General features: G+C 39.5%; 1 protein-coding gene across 4 annotated transcripts in view; it reads right to left on the bottom strand.

Annotated features, from left to right (window-relative positions):
* Window positions 1–23,758, bottom strand: part of dipk2ab (divergent protein kinase domain 2Ab) — a 261,414-nt gene that overhangs the window by 236,257 nt on the left and 1,399 nt on the right. The window contains exon 1 of one of the 4 annotated variants that reach the window (XM_043702762.2): window positions 23,317–23,577. The exons of 2 other annotated variants lie outside the window; for them this stretch is intronic. The gene's annotated coding sequence lies outside the window, so the exon portion shown is untranslated. Of the gene's footprint in view, window positions 1–16,152; window positions 16,223–23,316; window positions 23,578–23,758 lie in introns of those variants that run through there. One more of the 4 variants, XM_043702763.2, reaches the window with a different exon arrangement.

Below are 23,758 nucleotides of genomic sequence, written 5' to 3'. Positions count from 1 at the left end.
TCTAAACAAGTCAAGTCAGCAATAAAGAAATAATCTAACTGTGCCCTCAAAAACACAGGACTGGTGTTGTGACCTATGGAAAAATCTTAGGTACATCAGAGTAACTCTTACATGTAATTGCTTTATTCCCAAGGCTTGTTTGCCAGCATTTTGATAATAATTTCAGAATTTCAGGGACTAAGTACCACTTCAGGTTAGTGTACTGTCAGCAACTTGCTATCCAAAGCATCTAAAAGGTAAGTGCAGCTTATATTTAGACTCAAATTGCTAAATTATTGTATGAAGAAAAAAAATCTTCAAGATTTAGTAGTTTCAAGTGCAACATTGTCAGGTAATTTTGAAGAGGAGCTTAAATCTACCCCTTTATACTAATTAGTGATCAACTGCTAAAACTTGGAAAAACAAAGTGGAGACTGTGAATGCCTTTTTGGCCTCCAGAGCTACCTTACCTGCAGTGAGGTAACCAAGCTAAGCCAAGTCACAATGACCCACAATGGGGGTGGAAGGGAGTGGAATTAAGCAAGTGTTAAACTGTCACAGGCAGAATCTAAAATAAGGCATTACACAGACAGCCTCTGTTCTTTCTCGATGACCATTAAAACAACACTATTTGAGCAGGATTCTCTCCATGTCCTGAATAGCACTTAGCTGACACCCAACACAAATGATGATCTTCTTACTGTTTCAGAGTTGACTGGGCACAAATTGGTTGCAGCATTGTGCTTATTGTCCACTTTAGGATGTTCTGAAGTTAGGAAACTACGAAATAAAAAGGTAAGTTCTTCCTTGAAAGGTGTAAACCTTTCTCAAAAGTACAATATTGAAATTCTAGTGCTCAGATACCATTTAAAGTGCCAGATGACCAAACAGATGTAATTTTACTCTATTTTTGTGGCCACTATAAATGAAAATTCTTTATGACTTCCCTTCCCAGCTAATATGTTGTGTACTTTCCTTCACATTACTAATGAGAACATTATAGTAATCTCAGAATCTTCATGTTCTCAGTGATTGCTTCAACATTTCACTATTTGTTTTGAAATATACCTTCTAAGTAATCTGAGGAAGTACAATGACTCAGTTTAATGTACTTACCGAAGTTCTGTAACCTTATGAAACAGCAAGCATAATCAGTAATTTTGCCCTACATTTCAGAGGACAATGCGCACACAGAAATTGCTGCCAAAATGGTAGAGGCAGATACAATTACAACATTTAAAAGTAATTTGGACAAGAACATGGATAGGAAACGTTTAAAGGGACAAGGGCCAAACGCAGGCAAATGAGACTGGTTCAGTTTAGAAAACTTGGTTGGCACGTTTGTGTTGTATTAACTTTCTGACCTTGTTTTTTTTAAGAGGAAAAATGCTGTCTCAAGTATAATCTGGGTGAAATCATTGCTGAATTTTGAAATTGATGATCTGGAATCTCTTCAAATAATGTGGAAACATGTTTGAGCATAGACTACCAGAAACTAAATAAACATTATCCCCAGTTGAAATAATTGAACTATGTGGGAACACTGAGCTGGCCATACACTATTGTGATATAGCTTCAGGCAAAAAAATGAATTTTAAATTCAGAGCTTGAGGGCTACAGAATTAAAAGTCTTCTCACTAGTTTATTCCTTGTATTTTCCCTCACCTTTCCTTTTAGTTAAGAGGTGGTATGATGTAAACAAAGACACCGCATCAATGCACGTTAGCTTTCATCCCTTGGAGACTGCATGGAAAATATACCCTTTAGTGATTCTTAACGTATCACCTCCTTTGCACGCAACTTACTTCAATAATCACTACATGAGTTGTTGTTATTTGCTCTCATCCTTCAGTCTCCTTCCAACATGTATTTACAACTGCTTCTGACAGACTATTTACTTCAGAATGTAACATCTTTGAGGAAAGAATAATGAACAAATTGAGAGTGAGGGTTTTGATCATTTTTCCTGTTGATTGTTTTCTGAGGAGATAGCAATTAAAACCAGCCTTTCCTACTTAGGATTAGATGTAATTACCACTATTGCAATTTTCATCTCTCAAGATGCAGATGAAATGACTCCAACAAACTTTTCATTAACCGGTACCCATGGGAGTGTTTGCCCTGTGTGCCAACTGATCAAGAGGGCCACATAATCTACTGAAAACATACACAATAATAGAACCATAATGTTGAGTACACATATCACTGTTATACTTTATTTACAGTATAAACTACGTAAACAATAATGCAACTTTGCCATAAACAAAACTAGCCTTCTCACTCGTACCCTCAACTGACTACTCAGACGTGACAATATGACAGTAAGCTTCCAGTATTTCAGGTATGTAATGCTGGCTGGTTTAATCAAGAGTGCCAATTCATGAAGTGCCAGTTAAAACAAAGCTTGGTGTACAATATTGGTGGTGTTACCATAATATTTTGTTATACTTTGTTTTCTGTCTTTAACTCTTCACTAGAAGTTCTGATATACGTTTAGGCATCCATATTTATTTGCTCTCTCCTAGAGAGATACGCACAGAACTAGATCCTTCAATCCAATCAATCCATGCAGACTATAATCCCAAACTAAACTAATCCCAATAGCCAGAAGAGCACTTGGCCCTTAGCTCTACAAACATTTCTATTTATGTACTTATCTAAATGCCTTTTAAACATTCTAACTGTACCTACATCCACCACTTCTTCTGGAGGTTCATTCCTGTTATGACACAGGGCAAACCCTCCTGCTTAATTTACACCAGCACAGAAAAGATTTATCCCTTGCAGTAATCTGAAAACTTGAGAGGCCAAGAACTAGTTAAAGTAAAAATTAACTTATTTTCTTAAAGTATAACAGAATAATTAACCAATAACTATTTACAACTCCTTCCTCTAACTTATCTTTTACTTTTCCTTCTATAATACTGGTCAAATAAAAATCCTAAGTAAGATTTACAAAACAAATCTTCTCAAAACCAGGCAGCTTTTGGTTCCTCTGTGTATCAGTCTTTTTTTTTCTTCCTCTTGGGAAAGGTACCTTTCCGAGAGGTATTTTTCAGGCAGTCTTTACATGCTGGTGGCTTGGCAGTTCTCCTCACAACTATTCAATTTACCCCAGCCTTACACCCCCAAAGCATCAGATTGTGTCATTGGCTTTTAAGATTGCCAATATACTAAATTCAAATTTGATTGCAATTTGGTACTTTTCAGGGTACATTTAAACTGATTTGAATTAGGCCAATCTGTTTTAGTCTCCAGGCAACGTAGCTAATCGAGATGTTCAACCAAGTGTTACATTGTTACCTTATTGAGAACACTTGGTGCTGTGTCAGATAGTTCTGCTCGCTTCGAACTCTTAAAGGTACAGTACACCCACATTTCCATAACAATTCCACACACAAACCACTCAAAAAAAGCTGCTCCCAAGCCTTTAAATCTTTCTCCTCTCAGCTTAAAAATATGAACCCTAGACTTGAAATCCCCCACCCGAAGGAAAAGACACCTGACTATATCTGTAGGCACCTTATATCACTTTCTAACTATATCACCTTAACATCTCGATTTTATAAAAAGTTACTCAACCGCCTATGCTCCACTGAAAAACTCCCAGCCTCTCCGAACTACTAAAACTTTCTATTCCCGTGATATCCTGCTAAATCTCTTCTGAACCCTGTCCAGTTTAATAATTTCTTTCCTATAGCAGGGCAACCATGATTGGACACTATTCAAGAAGAGGTCTCACCAACATCTTGCACAACCTCAACGTGACATACATACTCCTACACTCAACGTGTCTGAGCAGTGAGAGCAAATAGGCTAAAAGCCTTAACCACTCGGTCTACCTGTGACACAAACTTCAAAGAGTTACGCACCTGAACCCTAGGTCTCTTTTCTGCAACACTACCCACAGCCCTACCATTAATTGTGTGTAAGTCCTGCCCTTGTTTGTTAAACCAAAACGCAATACCTAGCATTTATCCAAATTAAACTCCACCTGTTAATCTTTATCCCATTAACCCAATTGATCATGGTTCCTTTGTATTCTTAGAAAACCTTCTTCATTGTCCACCAAACTACTAAATTTTACTAACCAAGCCTTATAAATTCTCATCCAAATCTTTAAATGACAAACAAAGGTGTAGCCAGGACAGATTCCTGTGGAATACTGCTGGTCACATATCTCAAGTCTGCAAAACAACATTCCACCTCTAACATAAGGCCAATTTGGGATCCAACTGGCAAGCTCACCCTAACTTTACTAATTAGTCTACCTCCTACTCTGCCCTCAATCATCTTCACTATTTTCTCAAAACATTCAATGTTTGTGAGACATGATTTCCCTCACGCAAAACCATGCTGACTATCCTTAACTATTCCTGCCTCTCCAAATGCATACAAATCCTTTCTTTCAGTATGACCTCCAAACATTTATCTACCATCGAAGTCAGACTCTCAGATCTACAGTTCCCATGCTTCTCCTTGCATCCCTTCTTAAAAAAAAGACATTAGCCATTCTCCAGTCATCTGGCACTTCACCCACAGTTGCAGATGGTACAAATATTTCTGCAAGGGGGCCCACAATTTCCTCAACTTCCTGTTCAAAGAATTATCAATGCTTATGATTTATTTCTAATTTTGCTTCAAATAATTTTTAAGGAACACTGAAAAAAGCGAAGTAGGATTAGACTAAGATTAGAAAAGACTAAGTTTTAATTACAGCTTCCATTGAATTCCAATTGCATTGTCATAGTCAGTCACAGTCAGAGATGTACAGCATGGAAACAGACCCTTCAGTCCAACCAGGTATTCAAACCCAATCTAGCCCCACCTGCCAGCATCCAGCCCATAGCCCTCCAAACCCTTCCTATTCATATAACCATCCAAATGCCTCTTAAATATTGTAATTGTATCAGCCTCCACCACTTCCTCTGGCAGCTCATTCCATATGAAAACGTTGCCCCTTCGGTCTCTTATATCTTTCCTCTCTCGTCCTAAACCTATGCCCTCTAGTTCTGGACACCCCGACACCAGGGAAAAGGCTTTGCCTATTTACCCTAACCATGCCCCCTCAATTTTGCAAACCTCGATAAGGTCACCCCTAAGCCTCCGACACTCCAGGGAAAACAGCCCCAGCCTGTTCAGCCTCTCCCTGTAGTTCAGATCCTCCAACCCTGGCAACATCCTTGAAAAGGTTCAGAAAAGATATACAAGTTTCACAACATCTTTCCGATAGGAAGGAGACCAGAACTGCACACAATATTTCAACAGTGGCCAAACCAATGTCCTGTACAGCCGCAACATGACCTCCCAACTCCTGTACTCAATACTCTGACCAATAAAGGAAAGCATACCAAATGCCGCCTTCACTATCCTATCAACCTGTGACTCCACTTTCAAGGAGCTATGAACCTGCATTCCAAGGTCTCTTTGTTCAGCAAACTCCCTAGGACCTTATCATTAAGTGTATAAGTCCTGCTAAGATTTGCTTTCCCAACATGCAGCACCTTGCAGTTATCGGAATTAAACTCCATCTGCCACTTCTCAACCCATTAGCCCATCTGGTTAAGATCCTGTTGTAATCGGAGGTAACCCTCTTCACTGTCCACTACACCTCCACTTTTGGTGTCATCAGCAAACTTAATAACTCTACTTCTTATGCTTGCATCCAAATCATTTATTTAAGTGACAAAAAGTACAGGACCCAGCACCGATCCTTGTGGCACTCCACTGGTCACAACCCTTCAGTCTGAAAAACAACCCTCCACCACCACCCTCTGTCTTCTACCTTTGAGCCAGTTCTGTATCCAAATGGTTAGTTCTCCCTGTATTCCACGGGATCGAACCTTGCTAATCAGTCTCCCATGGGGAAACGTGTCAAATGCCTTACTGAAGTCCATATAGATCACATCTACCGCTCTGCCCTCAATCATCTTTGCTACTTCTTCAAAAAACTCAATCAAGTTTGAGAGACATGATTTCCCACGCACAAAGCCATGTTGACTATCCTGAATCAGTCCTTGCCTTTCCAAATACATGTACGTCCTGTCCCTCAGAATTCCCTCCAACAACTTGCCCACCACAGTCAGGCTCACTGGTCCATAGTTCCCAGACTTGTCCTTACCACCCTTAAAAAGTGGCACCACATTTGCCAACCTCCAGTCTTCCGGCACCTCACCTGTGTCTATCAATGATACAAATCTCTCAACAAGAGGCTCAGCTATTACTTCCCTAGCTTCCCACAAAGTTCTAGGGTACACCTGATCAGGTCCTGGGGATTTATCCACCTTTACCCATTTCAAGACATCCTCTAATCTGGACATTTTGCAAGATGTCACCATCTATTTCCCTACAGTCTGTATCTTCCATCTCCTTTTCCACAGTAAATACTGATGCAAAATACTCATTTAGTATCTCCCCCATTTTCTGTGGATCCACACAAAGGCCGCCTTGCTGATCTTTGAGGGGCTCTATTCTCTCCCTAGTTCCCCTTTTGTCCTTAGTGTATTTGTAAAGACTTTTTTGGATTCTCCTTAATTCTATTTGCCAAAATTATCTCATGTCCCCTTTTTGCCCTCCTGATTTCCCTCTTAGGTATACTCCTATTTCCTTTATACTCTAAGGATTCACTCGATCTATCCTGTCTATACTTTACATACGCTTTCTTCTTTTTCTTCAACAAACCCTCAATTTCTTAGTCATTCAGCATTCCCTATACCTACTAGCCTTTCCTTTCACCCTGACAGGAATATACTTTCTCTGGATTTTCGTTATCTCATTTCTGAAGGGTTCCCATTTTCCAGCCGTCCCTTTACCTGTGAACATCTTCCCCAAATCTGCTTTTGAAAGTTCTTACCTAATCCCATCAAAATTGGCATTTTTCCAATTTAGAACTTCAACTTTTAGATCTCGTCTATCCTTTCCCATCACTATTTTAAATCTAATAGAATTATGTTCGCTGGTCCCAAAGTGCTCTCCCACCGACACTTCAGTCACCTGCCCTACCTTATTTCCCAAGAGGTCAAGTTTTGCATCTTCTCTAGGAGGTACACCCACACAATGAATCAGAAAATTGTCTTGTACACACTTAACACTATGGCAGTCCCAGTCTATGTTTGGAAAGTTAAAATCCCAGACCATAACTAACCTATTATTCTTACAGATAGCAGAGATCTCCTTACAAATTTGTTTCTCAATTTCCCTCTGATTATCTAATCTAAGTAATCTAATCTAAAAATATTGCTGAAAATCAAGGCCTGTTCAAGTTCTGTATTAAGAACTATTTATTAGTGTCCTCAAAGTTTAGGTAGCAATAACTGCAATATTAAGTTAAAACATTGTTCAAGCAGCCTGATTTGACTTAGGAAATAGGAACAAAAGTTGGTCATTTGGTCCCTTTGAGACCATACTGCCACTCAATAAAAACATGGCTGATCTAGTTGTGGTCACTGAACTAACCCCACAGAGGCCAGTATCCCTTCACTATTTCAAACTTAATTTACATATGCAGAGTCCTTGACACTGAGCCAGCTGTCAGAGTGAACAGGATGTCTGACATCCTGTTTATACCTGCCAGCAAGGGCTCCCTGATTGAACCAGATTAACAGCCCAATCAGGAAACTCATTCTATGAAATTCACCTGGCTGACCTCGTGACAAGCACGACAGTCTTGGATCGACATTTCTATTTACACCCGATAACACCTGACTCCCTTGTTTATCTATCTAACCCAACTAATCTAATTAAGTGTAAAGACACAACCTCCACTATCAGAGTAAAGAATTCCACAGACTAATGACCTAGAGAATAAATAAAAAGTATTTCCATCTTGAAAGAGTGATCTCTACTTTAAGAATTTTAATGGACTGAAACTGTCCCCCACTTTTCATCTCCGCAAAAGAGGGCATATCTACTAGTAGCCATCCGATCCAATGTCTCAGGATCTTGTATATGTCAATAAGATAATTTCTCCCTTTCAGATTCCAAAAGGTGCAGATCTAACTGGTTCAATCTTTGCTTACAGGCAGGAAGGCCCACTTCAAAATGGTTGGGAAGCTCGGTGCATTTGATTTTACTCAAAAATCATTTGAGGAAGAAACCAGATCACAATGGAACTCTGTGAGCAGTTTTAGTGCCCTCATATAAGGCAAGATATCAATTCATTGGAAGCAGTTCAAAGATGATTCACTGGGATGATCCCTGTTATGGGGGGCTTGTCTTATGAGCAAAGGCTTATAAAGTCTGAAATTCTAAACACTGAAGTTTAGGACAATGAAACATGTAGGATTCTTAAAGGGTTTTTCAGGATAAATTCTGAAAGGATGTTTTTCCTTCTGGGAGAATCTCTGACCAAAGTATATAATCTCAGAATAAAGGAATGCCAATTTAAGACGGAGACGAGGAGGAATTTCTTCTGAGTGTTGTGAGTCTTTAGAATTGCTTGCCACAGAGTTGCAGAGGCAGAATCCTTGCACATACCGAAGGCCGAGATAGATTCTTGATCAGTCGGGGAATCAAGGGTTAAGGGGAAACTCAGGCAAGTGGATATGAAGAATGACAGGTAGCCATGATCCTATTAAAATGTTGAAGCAGCTTGGAGAGGCTGAACATTCTCCTCCTGTACCTATTTTTTAGGGTCTTCTGGAGAGTTCAGTCAAATCGACTCATTTGCTGATTTACTAACAAAGGATCAATTCATTCATTCAGCAGCTTGTGATTATTATAATTGAGGATTTCTAAAATCAATATATTAAATCTGACCAAGTAGTTGCTAGATTTGGAAATAAAGGCAAATGACATACAGAGGTAATGCTCACAGGCAGGAAGGCCCACTTCAAATGGTTGGGAAGCCCAGTGCATTTGATTTTACACACAAAAAAAAACATTTGAGGAAGACACCACCTACCATCCAGCACCCAAGACCCAAATCACAATTAGAGTCAACAACCATCACATTATTCATGGCACAATCAAGAACCTGCATCACACATAAAAAATGAATGAGGGGAAGGACTACCTGAACCATACTTTTCAATCCACAGCAGTTGCTGGCCATGGAAATTAACATAGAACGGAAAGGATAAAAAAAGGATATGTTTTTCTGTATAGATTTAACTGAACAAAATCTCAGGGCAAATTGGCACTTGTTAATCAAGTGAAACAACAGCATAATCAACGTTATCGTGCACTTCAGCTTGACAGTTCTGATAAATCAAAGATTTCACATCACTATCAATGCTAAGTATAACCTCAAAATTAAAAAAAAACAACCACACCAAAATATTCAACGGGAACAGAAAAACTTTGAGAATGTGGAAATATTTTTAACATTCCGATAACACAGTTTGGCCAATATTTATAAATGATAATAATGAGATCCAATCTCTTTGATTGTCCACCAGGGCTTTTCAACATCACGAATCAGTACTCTCCCATTGTTCACACTTGCTAGTGCAACAGTTTAGTGCTTTATATTCTTTATATATCTTGGATCCTGAGTACGCTCACTACTCTCAGATCTATTACAACCAATGAAACATGGGACTTTAAAAAAACGCTAGAAACTGTGGACAAGGAAAGAGCTATGAAATTACAAAAAGCACATTCAAGATGACAACAATAATGGGTGAAATTTAAGTCACGGCTGCAGAACTCTGGCTGATCACACTTAGTGTATTGCATTCAACTCTGGACAATGCAGTTCAAGCAATATGTATTGACCTTGGTGGGGATACGTTGCATAATCAACTAAATTATCAAAATGGTTAAGTTATGATGATAGGTTGCAACCAGTAGGTCTGTGTTACATTGAAAGTAAAGGATGATTGAAATAAATTACTCATTATTATTTTTTTTGTAGTTTCTCATAAGCTACTTTCTTCTGGACTCAACCGGAGCGGACAAGTGGGCATGACCTTGAAATGAAAGTTGGACCATTCAGTAGTGATATCAGGATTTGTTCATACAAAAGGTACTATCCAATCCCCGAAACAAAAATTGTTTGAGTAGCTCAATTGAAAATTGAGATTTATGTTAGACAGAGACATTGAAGTCTACAGAACTGCATCAAAGTCGATTTAGCTATGGTCAACAGAACAGACCTGACAGTTTAGTTATCTACTCCTGTTCCTATGTTCTTTGGCGATGAAAATTTAGGTCATTCCAAAACACAGGACCACTAATAAATCTCACAAGTCTTTCAAGTTCCAATATCAAATGCATTTACACAGTGTTATTGAGTTGATATAGAAAAGCACAATTCTTACTGATTACACTTAACTGGCAGGCGACCAGGACTGAAATGTTCTTTAAGTTCTTAAACTGTCTAGCCTACAGTGAAATTAATGCAAATTAGTTTTGCAGTACCTTGATTACTTAATTGTCTGACTGAATCTCAATTTCAAATAAAACTATGCACAGAATGATCCATAACGATGCTCAAGCATTTCATCAACATTTGAAGAACATTGCATGTAGGTAAACAAATTGGTGTTAGTACAGCCTTGAAGATCAAATCTGTTTTGAGTTTGAATAAATTATATTTGATAAACTAAAAAGCTTAGAAATGCAGACATGTCCCAGAGTTCTGCTCTTAAGCTTTCCCCTCTCCTCCCAAAGTCAGCTGAGGAATCCCATTACACCCCACCAGTCTTCATTTTTCTTCATTCCTGCTATATTCGGTGTTATGCAACCACCAAATACATTTTCCATCCCCTTTAAGCATTCCACAGAGACCTTTCCTTTTTTATTCTTTGGTCCACCTCTTCAGTCGCATCCAACATCCCATCCCCTTTCCACAGTGCTAACATAAGAGATGTAACACTTACCCTTTTCCCTCCATTTTCCTCATTGATTACAACTTCCGCAATCTGTTCAGATATGTTATTACACACCTCCAGTGCAGGTGAATCTTGAACACAGGTCTCCTGGTTCAGAGGTCGGGATGCTACCACTGTGCCACAAGATACTCTCATTCATCAAGGTCACGGTATCGTCTCCTTCACAGTGGGGAAATGAAACGGAGACTGGGGTGACCGCTTTGCACAACATCATCAATGGTATGCAAAAATTACTGAGTTTCTTGCTGCCTACCACTTCAACAGTGTTCCCCGGCCATTACAGGCATCTCAGGCTTGCTGCCATGCTCCAGTGAAGCTCAGAACAAGCTGAAAGTACAGCATCCATTTTTCTGCTTGGGTACTCAATATTGAGTTCAATACCTTCTCTTATGTCCTTACCCCAATCTCCAAACAATGGCCTTATTGCATAGGTTACTACCACAACTATCCCATTGTCATCTACTAAGTGTCCCAATTAGCAGCTATTGATTCCCTCAGGCTGACCTTTACCCATTCCTTTGCCTGCTCAACTCCTGTTTTTTTCTCTCTCTGGGCTCCATCTCCATCAATCACTTACTCCTCCCACCCACCCCATCTTAACCATATTACTCAACCGTTCCTAGCCATGCCTAATTTCTGAAGGGTCACTGGACACAACTTTTACTCTGCCTTCTCTTCCCAGGAGCTGAAAGAACTGCTGAGTTATCCCTGCAATTTCTGCTTTTGTGTTTGAAGCAACAATTAAGAGTCAGAGTCATACAGCAGGAAAATAGACCTTGTGATCCAACTAGCCCATGCCAACCATGCTCCCTAACTAAAACGTCCCACTTACCTGCATTATGGCCCTGATCCCACTAAATTGTTCCTATTCATGTACTTATCAAAATGTCTTTTAAATGTTCTAACTGTACCTGCATCAACCACTTCCTCTGGCAGTTCATTCAACACACGAACCACTCTGTAAGACTTACCCCTCCTTCTCCGCTCACCTTGAAAATCCCCACCCTTGGGAAAAGGCCCTGGTCATGCACTTTATTTATACTCACGATTTTATAAACTCTGTAAAGGTCAACCCTCAACCTCCTATGCTCCAATTGAAAAAAAGTCACATCTATCCAACCTCCTCTTGTAATACAAACCCTCCATTCCCAGCAACATCCTGGTAAATCTTTTCTGAACCCTCTCCAGTTTAATAGTATCCTCACTAAAGCAGGGTGACCAGAACTTCACAAAGTACTTGAGCGACACTGTGGCACAGTGGTTAGCACTGCTGCCTCACAGTACCAGAGACCCAGGTTCAATTCCCGCCTCAGGCGACTGACTGTGTGAGGTTTGCACATTCTTCCCATGTCTGCGTGGGTTTCCTCCCACAGTCCAAAAAGGTGTGCAGGTTAGGTGAATTGGCCATGATAAATTGCCCATAGTGTTAGGTGAAGGGGTAAATGTAGGGGAATGGGTCTGGGTGGGTTGTGCTTCAGAGGGTCGGTGTGGACTTGTTGGGCCGAAGGACCTGTTTCCACACTAAGTAATCTAATCTAATCTACTCCACAAGTGGCCTTACCAACATCCTGTAAAACCTCAACATGATATCCCCAACTCCTATACTCAAAAAGGTCTGAGCAATGAAGGCGTGCGTGCTAAATGCCTTAAGCATTCTGCCTACCTGGGACACAAATTTCCAAGAATTATGTATCTGAACCGCTAGGTCCCTCTGTTCGAAAATGCCACCCAGGACCCTATCAGTAATTGCACAAGTCCTACCCTTGTTCCTTCTACCAAAATACAATAACTCGAATTTATCCAAATTCAACTGTTTGCAACTCCTCTACTTATATTAGATTAGATTAGACTACTTACAGTGTGGAAGCAGGCCCTTCGGTCCAACAAGTCCACAACGACCCTCCGAAGCACAACCCACCCAGACCCATTCCCCTACATTTACCCCTTCACCTAACAATACGGGCAATTTAGCATGGCCAACTCACCTAACCTGCACACTTTTGAACTTTGGGAGGAAACCGGAGCACCCGGAGGAAACCCATGCAGACATGGGGAGAACGTGCAAACTCCACACAGTCAGTCAGTCGCCTGAGGTGGGAATTGAACCCGGGACTCTGGCACTGTGAGGCAGCGGTGCTAACCACTGTGCCACCGTACCGCCCACAATTGACCCAACTGATCAAGATCTCTTTGTAATCTTACATAACCCTCTTCACCATCCACTAAGAAATAAGTAAGGTGGAGAACTGAAATGGGATCACGTGTAGCTTGCTATTCTTTACATAATTTTGGTGCCATCTGCAAACTTACTAAGCATGCCTTCTATATTCTCATCTAAATTGTTTATATAAATTACAAAAAAGTGGATGCAGTACCGATCCAACACTAGGCAAAGGCCTGCAGTCCGAAAAAACCAACCCTACACTACCACCCTCTGTTTCCTACTTTTAAGCCACTTTTGTAACCAGTTGGCAAGTTCACCCTAAATCTCATGTGATCTTAACTTTACTAATTAGTCTACCATGCAAAACTTAGCCAAAGGCTTTATTAAAGTCTGTGTACACAATGTCTGCCATTCTGCCAACAATCTTTTTGGTTACTTCGCTCAAAACATTCAAATCAAATTTGTAAGACACTATCTTCCTTGCAGAAAACCATGCTGACTATCCCTAATCACTCCTTACCCCTCCAAACGCATGTAAATCCTATCTTTCAGAATCATTTCCAACAACTTACCCAGCAGCAAAGTCAGACTCTCAGGTCTATAACGTCCAAGTTCTCAAATAAAGGCAGAGCAGCTCCATTCAGTCTGCAAGCAGGGCCCCTGTTCTAGGTGTTGTGATGCCAACTACTACCAGCTTGTTATGGTAGCTTGTTGTGACAAAGGGAGTCTGAACAAGATGGTCTCGCCATAAATAAAATACTGTTTATGACATGATAGCAATCAGGCAAATATTACTTTAGCAACACAAACATTTCCTATTTCGTTATAATAGCAATGTGAATAAATAGACTGTGGGAAAAGATCTGCCACCCTGCCAACCCACGATAGGCCCACAAAAGCAAAATTGGCCAAACTGTACCAAACAAGACCCAGAATTCCCAAGCAGGCTCACAAGCCAAAATCAGACAGCCCACGCAGACAAGGGAATACACTTCAAGCTCGCTAACAATGACAGAGCACCACAGGTATCTCAAAGCCCCAAGGGCAGTTTCACAACCCAGCAATACCAAAGCCACACAGAGCAGGTCAGAGGCACCAGCAAGGGCATGCTCCCAGAACAAGACAATTGAAGCACCTCATCACTTCAGAGGAAACATTAACATCTACCTGTGAAATGGAATGAAACTATCGATACTGTCAGGGTGTTGCATTGTGTGAAGGTACAGGAATTCCATCCCACAACTGCTTTCCAATTAGCATTTTTGTAACTAGATTACTCCAACTCCAGATGCATAGTATTTTCCCCATTTCTTAATCAGCCTTATTGTGCATCATTAAAAAACTGGTCTCATTCTCTGCTCTGGGAAGAGAAATTCTGATCTACCTGTACAGACCGTCAGTTCTGTGTCAGCCTAGTCAGTTTCTCTTCCACTGATATTGCTTGCAATAAACTGTGTGTTTTGTAATCTCTAACCTACTGGGCAAATTTCTCCGACAGATTGGTGTTAGTCGGCAGGCCCTTTTTCTCTCTCAACAGGCTAAGTGAGCCTCACATTTTAAATTTAACCCTATTCGTACCCGGCAGCCTCCTGCCGCCCTCCACCAGTATTTAAGGCATCATGAAACTGGGTGAAGCTGAATGTAGTGTTCAATATCAAGACTTTCAGAAACATTTTTTAAAGAACTGCAAGCTACAGGTAACCTCATGTCAACTCTCCAGCTTACTCATTTCTTCAGTCAGCTTCCTTCATTATTCAATGTAGCTTAAAGAGTGAAGGCTGACTGGGATGCTAATATGGCACATCAGAGGGTGTGATGTAAAATCACAAAGTGCATTATTGCAGCTCCATAGCATGATGATACCACAGTAAGACATGAAGTGTTTTCTGGACTCAGCAGATCTATGAATTCCTAAGAAGCAATATTCCCTATACACCATGCAGATCAGGGATCCACACATGTCGATTTGTAAGTCAATACTATTTCCAGCACCGATTTCCAGTTTCCTAAGTTACTGGTGTAGACAGACCTTGGAAGCCCACACAAACAAACAAAATTAGAGGGAGCATCGCTAACAACACAATGAGACTCATTTTTTCAAATTGGCATTACACAGCCGCCTGGACTCATTGAGTTCAACAATTTCAAACTGCAAACGGTCTGCTGCATTCCACCCCCGCAACCCACCTCCCCACTACCACCCTAGTAACAAAGGTAAATTGGTGGAACAACTCAGCAGACCTGGCACCATGTATGGTAATCCTCGTCTTTAAATTGGTTCATATTTTTCACTCTTTCAATTACCAGCACACCTGTTCCATGGTCTCTTTCCCTCAGCCATCACCATTCCCTTCAACCCAGGAGGACAAATATTTGCGTCATTGAATCTCTCCTGACTTTCACCTACAGATCTTCCTCATCTTTGTCCCAACCGCCAGGGCACAAAGCCACAGTTAAAATTAAAATTTGTTCTGGTTTAATACTATAGGTGTGTTTTTGACACTGAAGAGATTGTTTCTTACTGGATGTAAGTTTGCTCACTGAGCTGGAAGGTTCATTTTCAGACGCTTTGTCACCATACTAGGTAACATCATCAGTGAGCCTCCAGTGAAGTACTGGTGGCATGACCCGCTTGCTATTTATGTGGTTAGGTTTCCTTGGGTTGAAGATGGCATTTCCAGTGGTGATGTCATTTCCTGCTTTTTCTCAGATGGTGGTAAATGGGATCCAAGTCAATGTGTTTGTTGATAAAGTCCCAGTTGGAATGCCATGCTTCCAGGAATTCTCGTGCGTGTCTGTTTGGCTTGCCTAGGATGGATGTGTTGTCCAGTCATAAATTGTATTTTACTGTTTTGAAATTTAAAAATTTGCATTGCATATAAATAGTTTAGTTTTCTTGTGAAATAAACTTCTGTTTTATTGCTAAGCCCAAATCTGAAACATGTCAATGTTTCAATGAAAGACCACCTCAAAATCCAAAACAACAATATAATTTATCAAGCAAGTTTTCAGGCTGGGATCCGATTTGTTCAGTAATAACACAAGTTGGGATTATAATAATAGATCAGATGTGGAGATGTTTCACGATTGCACAATACTCAGTTGTTGTGGACCAGGCCAGACGCCTGTCAAAAATATGTTAAGGTGATAGCCTAGACCCTAACTTTTTCTTACTTTAAAGGCAGATGTGAAGTGGATATTCCAGGTGTGATGCAGCTGGTCAAACCACTTGGCTTTAAGCAAAGCAGAATGCATTTCAACACTAGAGTTAAACACAATCAAAACAGAACTTAGAATAATTTAACTAATGGAAAACTTAAACCCAATACGGCCCTTTAACTAAGGAACTCTTCCAATTCAGTAACATTCCATAAATATATCCCTTGGCAAAAAGGCAGATTCATACAGGCAGGATAGAACAACTTCCAAAGAAATTTCAGAAAGAGGGGCAGGCATTCAGGAATCATCTGCTCAAGATTTCAACCTTCCAGCATCTCGTGACTGCTACAGCGAAACCAAAATAGAAAAAAAAACTGAAATGGGAGAACAGGCCACTCCCTTGCCATTGTTAAACTAGACACTTTGGTACTTCTGCCTTTAAACCTCTTGGGGGGGGGGGGGGGGAGAGAACAAAGACGTGACAGCATCTCCTCAGAAATTTAAGCAGTCCAAGTCAAAACGTAGCAGGACCTGGTTGATACTCAGGGATATCAAGTGGAATCTCAACAGCCAAGCAACATTCAAACCACACAACTGACTGGCAATGATCATCTCCCACAAGACAAAAATCTAACCATTTGACATCCCATCTCGGAATGAGTCGAAAAGTGCGGTGCTAAGAAAGCGCAGCAGATCATGTAGCACCTGAGGTGCAGGAGAGTCAATGTTTCAGGCAATAACCCTTCATCAGGAATATGAAGTGGATAAAGGACTAATGCCCAAAATGTCCACTCTCCTGCTCCTCAGATGCCACCTGACCTGTTGTGCTTTGTCCAGCGTCACACTTTTCAACTGACTCGCCAGCATCTGCAGTCTTTACTCTCACCTAGTTGCTGAATCCCATCTTGGGATCCCTGACTATTCAACATTCTGGGATTATCGTTGTCCAGAAACTGAATTGGATTAATTATATAAATACTGTGACTACAGGAGCAGCTTTGAGGCTACAAATTCTGCAGTGAGGAATTGACCTCCTAAATCGCCAAAGACTGTCCGCCATCTACAGGGCACAAGTCAGGAGTGTGATGGAAAACTCCCCACTTGCCATTGCAAGAGCAGCTGTAACAACAGTCAAAAAGCTTGACACCATCCATGTCAAAGCAGTCAGCTGGATTGCCACCAGATCCACAAACATTCACTCCTTTGACCACTAATGCACTGCACTAAGTGTGCATCTATCAGATGTACTGCAGAAATTCACCAAGGCTTGTTGGACAGCACCTTTTAAACCTGAGACTACTGAGAAACAGATACATGGGAACATAATCCCATTCCAATTGCCCTCCAAGTCATTCACTATTTTGATTTGGAAATATACTCCCTTTCTAGAGGAAATGTAGGCCCAGCTGCAATACATGGACTTCAACAGCTCACCACCACTTTCTCCAGGGCAACAAACAATGAAAAATACTGAAACAAAGCAGATAGTCCATGAATAGCAAGAGACGAAAAAGGCCAGCAGAAACATAAAATGCTGTCACAACTGCAATTAAGCTAGGAAACTGGCAAGAGCAAACTGCACACTCAATCTCAACACACTGCCATGCTAGTCTCCGACACCATCCTGTCTCTTGCTTCATTTCATTCAGTACTATTTTTATTTTTGATTGGAAAATAATAATTTTGAGTCAAGGTTACAATATCGATAATTATGTGTGATGGAAGCTGTTGTGTCAAACACATATTCAGTACACTTTTCCACTTTTCTTTCCCCCCTGAACACACACTTTTCGATTCTAAAGTGTAAACTCACATCATCACTCCTATGCAGGACTATTTAAAACCTGGTATAAATGGTAATTAAATACTATCCTCAACTGACATGTTGAGACAGCATACAAAGTCTTGAATGTTCAAATAAGGATATAATATTTAATACTGCATCTTCTATTCAAATGTAATAAGGAAACTGACCAAATTCTACAGGGAGGAGATGAAGAGGATTATATAAAATGGTCTTCAAGTGCACACTTAATCTGTAAAAGAATGTGAAAAAGATTATGCTAACTTAACAGCAATAAATAAAGCTATTTTTGAGGCTTTCTGATCAAATTAAAAATACCCTACCTGCTCAGTCAGGGTCACCTTGGCAACAGATCCCATTTTCTGCATGGCAATTTTGACACAGTGAACAAATGTACTTCTGTACACACAAACCTTCTTAGACTTTCTTGTAATTCCTTTTTAGTTATTATCCCAACCACACAGCATAGTATGCTGCATTTATTGGTCACTTCATCCCAAATGCAATTATCAATGCACTCAACTCAAATGATTTCATTAACAATTTTTTTAAAAATCAGATGTATATCAAAATTACACCGCATTCTGATACAATACGGAGGGTATCTGCAAAAAAGAAAAATATCATTCAACCATTTTATTCACTGCAAAGAAAAACGCTCCATTGCTTATTATTTCAATTCATTGATCAGGATTCACCTTCCCTGCAATCTTTGCAGTTCTGAACAATGAATCAAATTCTAACTGTAGCACCCAACTGAACGTTTATTTTAAAACAAGTTTTGGTATTAATTATTTGAAATAGAGCAAAGAATAGAAAGCTACAACGCTTTAACTTGCAGATCAAAGCTCCATCCATTCTACCTTAAATTATATCCACTTAAACCTCCAAAATGTACTCAAATAAGTCAGCATGCAGTTTTCCCATTTCCCACACCAGCCATCCTAGTAAGATTGCCATCAAGTGCTGAATGAGGACAAGGGCACAAAACTGCCCCTATGTTCAACACTACTGGATCGAAACTACTGAAACTAATTTCCCCCAGGATTCTGAGCAAGAGCGTGGAGAAACTTTATTCACACCAGTGCAACTCATGCACCAAAGGTGAAAGGCCACGACCTGATTAAAACTGAAATGTGAGAACAGGTAAAAACAACTGGAGAGGAGGACCAGGTCTCAGGCAAACAGTACAACTTGGGAAATTCAAAAACTCTGCCAATTCTGAACTTCAATGCTCAACAAGTCAAGGTTCTAACAGATGAGAAACAACACTGCTGAAGAGACCAGGTTATCAGACCATTTCCACCATACGGAAAATTTTAAAAAAAGACTCAACAGGAATAATCAAATCATGCCTCCTTCACTACGCAAGCAGACTCAATTCTTCATTACTGAATGACACTGAAAAAGTGCTAAGCAGAAGCTTGCTTTTGTAGGTGAAAGCTAAGTTCATTTGCAACAGCCACCTCAAAAACAGGTGGATTTTAGAAATGTATAAAAAGGTACACATTTTTGTTGTATTCCCTAGCTATCTCCTTTAAATCATCTGTCAGTGGAGATGTAAATTAAACACAATGTGATCAGAATAGCTACGCTCAAATACAAAAGCCAGATTATAACATGCTTTTTAAATGGTAAACTTCCCTTCAAGCGGTGAGCCTTGGGCCAATGTAATGCATAGTCCCCAATGTTGTGTGCAATTTATAACAGTGCATCAATTAATCCTTCAACCGAGAGATTCCAACTGCAAGCAGAGCAATGGTTGAATCTACAGACCAGATTGCTCTGCCTTGAATGCAGTCCACATTGTCTGTAACATTACTGCACATTTCAAACCGTGTTGCTACAATGCTAAAGACTGTGCAAGCACACACTGAGAAAGCTAAACAATTACATGACAAATTGATTATCAGTAATGCACTTCACGAAAAGCATTCCGTAAATTTACACTCTTTCTTTTAAGTTGAGATCATTCTGGTTTAAAATAAGACAAAATGAGTTCCATGAGTTCCATTTGCAAGTAGCTCAGTAGGGGATTTTTAAAGGAAAAGGCAGAGGTGTGGCAAATTTACAAAATGAGCATTAGAGTAATATCTGTAATAGCCTCTTGAACAAAAAGTTGTTAAAGATTTCAGCATTACTCAAGAAACTTAAACAGCGTTGGGAGATGAAGGAAGACAAATGTCCACTAGGCCACAACAACAAGTACCACAGATTTCTCTTCTCACATTGTCCCTAAACAAATCAGGATCCTGACCTTCAAACATCACTATTGACCTTATTGATGTAACACTTATTTGTAATGAGGGAGAAGATTTTAAGGAGTTATTTAAAAGAAAACTTCAACAGCTAACATTCAGCACTCAAAGTATAGGTGATACCTTTTTTCTAAAAACCCATTTGCAGCTGAAATTGTAGAAAGTTACAGTGTCTCGACAGTAAGAAACATTTCAAAGCACATCACAGGAATTTTATGAAACACTGCTCGACATGAAGTGACCTGAAAAATTGGAGAAAATGATCAAGTGTTTGCTCAAAAAGATATTTCTTTTACAACATTAAAAGAGGGGCTTAAGAGATGTAACTCTAGGGCTTAAGTTCCTTGACAGCTGAAGGCACAGCTACCACTGCAGAAGAAATTAAAATTTTGGATGCACAAGTCACCAGAATATGAGGTTTGCAAATACCCTGCAGGGTTGTATTAATCAAATTGTACTATGTTACAAATCTTAAGCATATCAAGGAATAATTTTAATAGCGCTTTTGAAAAATGACTGACAGTAATAGTTTGTGACACAATTTTACATTTCAATAAACAAATCAATTTTCTTAGAAACCCAAGGAGAAAACATTCTTAGCAAGCACTCAGGTAATTTTGGGGGCAATTTGCCCTCAAAGTTGTAAATTCAAATCTGAATGCATAGATAATTTAGCAATATGGTTAGCTGGCAAGATGAGGATCAGACATTAGAATATGTTAAATTACATCGCAGTAATTCAAAATAAATTGGTAATTAGGAGACTATTGAAAGTGAATATAACTAACCATCCAAGACCGAATGTCATTTGGTGAGATCATTTCAGCTGAATGACTTACATAGCTGACAAGTTAAGTACAGTTTTTGGGTACGTTAGAAGTTATGTACTGCTAGTCGACAATGTTTCCAAATTTGTCCTTGGGCAGCACATCGTTTAGCTGAATGTCTCACCTCACCTGGTGTCTCGGTAACTAAGCATCTGACCACCGACCGTAGACCATCTTGTTTAGCTGTTTCTTTTCTGTTCCCTATACCTGAGTAAATTCACTTTGACCATGCCGAGTTAGCATTGCTCAAAGTTCTTGATTTTTAAAAAAAGCATTACACATGCACTGCATAAGCAGTTTAAATTAGTGCCAGGTCCACCATTTGGAAGTAACCTCACTTTACACAATTAAAACTGATTTAAAAAAAACTATTGAACAATGTTGCTGGTTAGTTTTTGTTGCAGTCAGTTGTACTAATTTTGTTAAATTATATTCAAACACTTGAAAAGTATATTTTAAAATTTTGGTGGATGTTAAGAGCCACTCCAAGTTCCATAGACAAGCATAATTCTCAGATACTTGCAATTTAGAACTTGATTCAGAGAAATGATGGCATAGCATATTGCACAATGTTCTTAAATGAGGCGCAAAGATCACCAAAACTCAATCTGCACTGAATGTAATATGTGTTCTAAATTTCACTGTCTTTTGTACTGGGTTGATTGAATTCACTGCAAAAGAAAAACACAATATCAGCAGCAATGTCAAGGACACAATGTTCAAGTTTAAATCATACCAATGGTGACTGAAGTGAATGAACAATTGTCTGACTACATCTGATAATTCCCAGGGGTTTTTTTGCCTCCCAACTGGAGATTGGTAAGCCACTGCACATGGAATGCAAATTTACCAACCCAAAACCAAGCATCAGTTCCAGTAGGACTCTTCTTCAGAAGTTCTGAAGAAAAGTCTCACGAGACTCAAAATGTCAACTTTGTTCCTCTCTCCACAGATGTTGTCAGACCTGTTGAGTTTTTCCAGCATTTTCTGTTTTGCTTTCAAATTTCCAGCACCTACAGTATTTTGTTTTCATTAAACTCTGCATCATTTGCTTTCAAAGTGGAGATTGCATACTAAACTCTAGAACAAGAAAAGGAGCTGAAAGGGTCAAAGATTCATTTACAGGAAGATTCAGTGCACCGACCTATTGCCGAGACTGTCAATTAAATAATATCCTTCAGGATTCTGAATACTTGATCAATGTTAAAAACAACAGCTACATAATTAGAACTATTCAGTCTTTCATTTCCTCAAGGAAAACACCTGAAGGAGATTTACAATGCTGAATGACATTACAAAATCCATCGAGCATTTTTATCAAAGCACATGCAAATTTTGCGCTGCAACTCCTTAACAAAATCACTACGCATTTGAGGAATCTAGCAGGGAAAAATGCTTCCATAAAATTTGCAGTTACTTAAAAATAGTCTCAGTAATGAGAAAAGTCTATGAACGTATGCTTCTGGCAAATGCAGGTCCCAGACTAGTTTTCACAGAAGGATTCTGACAGACACAGCACTTAATCTGTACTAAACAGCACACACTATTAGCAGGTGAAGCATTAACTGTTTAACTTCTGAGTAATCAAGGAAAATACTTCCTGAACATGAGGAAATTTGATAAATAAGCTAGCAAAGAGCACAAAGTTATTTTAACTATCTATCCTCAACCACAGTTTTACTTGCAGACACTAAAACACAAGAACAAAATAATAGCCGCAGTTTAATAATTTGCTAAACTTCATAATGGGTGGGGTGGTAGACAAATATTTGGATTCAGGCACAAAGCCAAGAGAGTCTTTCAGATATACAATAAAAATGTCTACCAATTTTAAGTAATCATATTAAAATGTAATTTTTTGTAAAGTCATTGCATCCATCAGAATGTCAAATTTTACTATCCTTTCAATGAGCAGCAATCTTCCTATAAACACACACCAAACATTTGTAACATCCGATTCAATGTCACCAATTCTTCACAACCAATCGCCATACAACCTAGAAACCTAGGGGACTATTAATATTAGTACATAAGAGCTCGACAGCTTTTGACAAAGTCACATTTTCATCTCCGCAACTTCTCCACTGTGGGTTTTCGCATCAATCTGAAGTAAGCAAGCTTGATTACTTCTATTTCACTCAGCGAAGCAATTAAAATTCACGTTACATGCAAAAAACAAGATTCACTTATCAACTCAGCATTAGGCAGTAGATTTTAAACAGCAGTTTCAGACCACTAAATCTCTCCCCGAGTGAAGACCTAATGTGAACGTGGACAAAACTGCGTTTACCTAACATTTTTTCCCCCTAAATCATCTTTGCGGGACTTGATCGTAACGCATTTAGGATCGAAGACATCCGATCTGCTGCCCAAAGATGAGGCTGTAAACCCGAGCAAATATTTCTATTCAGCCTGGCTATGGACGTAAATCGCTTTCGAACAGAAAAGACGAGGTAGAAAAATAATTTCCAGGTCCAGTTCATAACACAAATACTTTTCTGATCCCCTCGGCTGCAGCTCTTGAAGCAAACTGAAGGGACTCAACACTTAAATTTCAAATAAGATCAGTTGCAAGGACAAAAGAGGCCCCTTCTGTGAAGGAATCGAGTCGAGTAATGAACGACACTGTGGCTTTGCAACGCCAACGTAACAAAAAGTGCATTTTTTTAAAAAAACTGCAATCTGCATTGACTCACCATCCCCGCAATGTAAAGCCAGCTTTAAAAAATATA

This window comes from Chiloscyllium plagiosum, unplaced genomic scaffold (genome assembly GCF_037043375.1).
Source record: "Chiloscyllium plagiosum isolate Xiang-an unplaced genomic scaffold, Cpla_swu_hap1 HiC_scaffold_13, whole genome shotgun sequence".
Classification (NCBI taxonomy): Eukaryota; Metazoa; Chordata; class Chondrichthyes; order Orectolobiformes; family Hemiscylliidae; genus Chiloscyllium; species Chiloscyllium plagiosum.
The sequence above is the reverse complement of the archived record's forward strand: the minus strand, read 5'-3'. Positions and strand labels throughout refer to the sequence as shown.